Raw genomic sequence first — 3,382 nt, 5'->3', positions numbered from 1 at the left:
GCATTCTTTCTGAACTTAGTAGCTGTCACCCAGAAGTCAGCCAACCCTCCTTGAAAATGTGGGTGGAAGAAAGGTCCTTGGTGATAGCCAAGCTAAGAATTAAAAGACTGCTCTCCAGTGTCCATCAACCCTCTTCTGGGAGAGCCTGTCCTATTACCTCTAGTTTTATCTGGTTGGTGGCCAGTGGCATCAAACCGTTGACAACTGTAGTTCCAGACATAAACCACAGTTTGAATTCAACCTGGATCCTTCCTTTGGTTCTACTTAAATAAGCCAAGCAGGCCAAAGGATTTAGCATCTCAAATGTCAGTACCTTCAGCTGTCCTGAAGACATTTGACTGGCAATCATGTACAGAGCCCTCACTATACACATATGCACCATCTCAGCCACTGGGGAAAAAAAAGAACATGGTAAATTATCATGTGAACACACACACAGTAAACCACTGCCCAGGTCAACAAATAGAACACCAAAAATGTCCTCTCCTAGTCATGATCTCCAGCCTTCTTCCAGAAGATATCTCCTGTTCTGATTTCTAACCTCACAGAAGCATGGACTAGGTTTAAAACTGAACCTGCAGGTTAATTTGAGTTGGCACAGGGCACTGAGTCAAAGGACGCCACAATTCTAATTTGGTGAGATCCCCTTTCTGGAGCTATGAATCCAATGCAGATGTTTTTGGAGATACTTTGGGAATTTGTGAGGTATCCTTCCAAATATTCCAAATATTTATCCCAAGAACCAGGATAAGAAAAACCACCACAGGGTGGAGAGCTAGTGCAGGTCCATGGTATCATGAATGTCAGTACCCTGCCTTCCATAGACTTCACAAATGCCACCTGACTCTGTTCAGCACCAGCAGTACATCGCCATCATGCGATGTCCCTGTTGGGTCCATTTGCTCGCTGCCTGGAGTTGTTTAAAGATTCAATGTGCCTTTTGGCAGGACTGGGAAATAGAAATGTCAGACTCTTTACTATGATAGGTTGAGGTTTCAGCAAACTGGCTCTGGTACCAGATAGAAGGACTCCAGCTGTTTGAGAGGGCGCCATCTTGACAAAAAAAGAGCCTGAATCTTGCATGATAACTGCTGACAGCCTGGAAGCCTTGGCATGTGGCTTTTAAAGTCCTAATGATGTTTGGAAGCTGCTTTCAAAAAGCAATCTGAATGCACTCTTCAGTGAGTTGGACAAAAACATTTTTCTTCAGCACAAATCGCATTTCACATATCCTAAGGTCGTCAGTTAAACTTCACCTGCAAAAAAAGGAGAATACAAATATCATAAACCTTTTGAAACCAAGAGGTAAGTTCTCCAAAGTGTTGAGTCCTTCTCAGACAAAGAGTACAGTTAACACAAAGCAAAAACTATCTTTATTTGAATGCTTTACTCTAAAAATCTCATATGTTCCTGACTAGGTAGCACAGGTACAAACAGCTCCCTTTGTTGGATTTGACTCATCCCTGGGGCAGCCACGGGCAGCCCAGGTCTTGAAGGGTTGGCTTGCAAACCTCTTGAGACACATCAGCTTCACCCTGGGCAATTCTTTTCAGTTGATTCTCTTCTTGATTTTGAGAGATAGATTTAATTTCCTTTGCCCATTTCTCACAAAAGGAAGTGACCTGTTGGAGGCAATCAAGAAAGGCTTCCAAATGTCATATGTCCCACAAAACCCCACAGTGTGGAGTCCATGGTTCTCTCAGCTGATCAAAGTTGCCCACTTCAAGTCAAGGATCTCCAACAAATTAGCCTAAGTCTAAAATATATTGGGGAAAAAGGCAAAAATAAACTAGAATTGTGTATCTGGGTGGTGTAATACATTCTTAAATGGAGGAATATTCCACCATTTTAAGATTTGGTGGTGGTATTACTGATAGACCTACAGATTTTGTTTTGTTTTTGTAACTACCCAGGTTTGAACTCAGGGCCTTGCACTTGCTAGGCAGGCACTGAAACCACTTGAACCACCGCCAGCCCTAGACCTACATATTAAAAAAATATATATATATATATATACAGTAAGGCCAAGTAATTCTTTTCTTTTTCCTTCCTGATTTTCCTTTCTTTCTTCCTTCCTTTCACTCCTAATCAGTGAAATATGGAAAAGAGAAGGATCCTGTTATCCTGTTGAGACCCCAAGGGCCATGACAATTTTAAGGGGCTTTGCCAATGAACGCATGTTAGATATTAAGTTAATATTCATTGAATACTATGCACCAGGCATGTAGTGAAGTTTTATCTCAACAACCCTATGAAGTCAGCAACGCTGTAACTATTATTCTCATTCTACAGCTGGCAAAACTGATGCTTGGAAATTAACTAATACCTCCAAGTTACTTAGTCAATAAGAAGGAGTCCAAATCTAAGCTCTTTGCCTCCACATTCTTCCTACAGTCTCAATCCCTAGAACTTTGCAGAAATGTGTCAGGAACCTCACCAGGCACACAGAGCTCACTCATCCAAATTCCTTTATTTTTCGAAGGTGGGCCCATTTCAAACACAAGTGTACAAAAGCCCAAACTAAAGACAAGCCCCTCAGGCAGATCATCCTACAAATAGAAGCTACAATCTCTACTGGGAGAACTTCCACAGAGGAAGAGGAAGAGGACGGGATGGAATGGCTTTGAGGCAGTCTGTCTAACTCCCTATTCTAAAATGAGCACCTCCATTTCTCCAAAAAGAAAAGGGAAGAGGATGGACAAAGTGATGGAAATATCAAGTGGTGGAAAGCTCAAGATCCCTATTTCAAATCAGTAGCCTCAGCCTCTAAGCCCCACCCTGCTTGGTGGCTCATTGACTATAAATTTGGATGGGACACCTAAACCTGTTGAACCTTCTGGGTCTGAATCCTTCCTCTGTGTTCTCTAAGGTAATAGCCTCCAAGAGAGGCTGTGCCCCCATGATCCTTTGAGCATAGGGAGGCAGTATTTCATTTTTTGAATCATTTTTTATCATTGAAAAATTAAGCTTTAATATATTAACTATACAAAGAGACAACAGCATCCTCACTTGGTCCTCTTCTCAGATGGTTATGAATCTGATCTGTCTCATGAAGTATCTGAGTACAAAGAAGGAATGCCAGGGGAGTCAGTAAAAAGTTTCAAAAAGTATGAAGAATACCATTCAAAGGTCTAGTGGAATGGCTCAAGTGGCAGAGTGCCTGCCTAGCAAGCATGAGGCCCTAAGTGCAAATCCCTGTTAGTACCAAAAAAAGAATATCATTTGAAATATGAATTTATATTCATTATTATTGATGATGAACCTCACCTGAAGTGTGTGGTGTAAGATGATGACTAATGATAGTACTTTTAAAATAATATTCACATGTGCGAATGGCAGGCTTTTCTTTTTTTGCCAATGTTTGCAATCAAAAGCATTTCAG

Source organism: Castor canadensis, chromosome 8, assembly GCF_047511655.1.
Source record: "Castor canadensis chromosome 8, mCasCan1.hap1v2, whole genome shotgun sequence".
In the NCBI taxonomy this organism is placed as follows: Eukaryota; Metazoa; Chordata; class Mammalia; order Rodentia; family Castoridae; genus Castor; species Castor canadensis.
Note: the sequence above shows the minus strand (reverse complement) of the source record.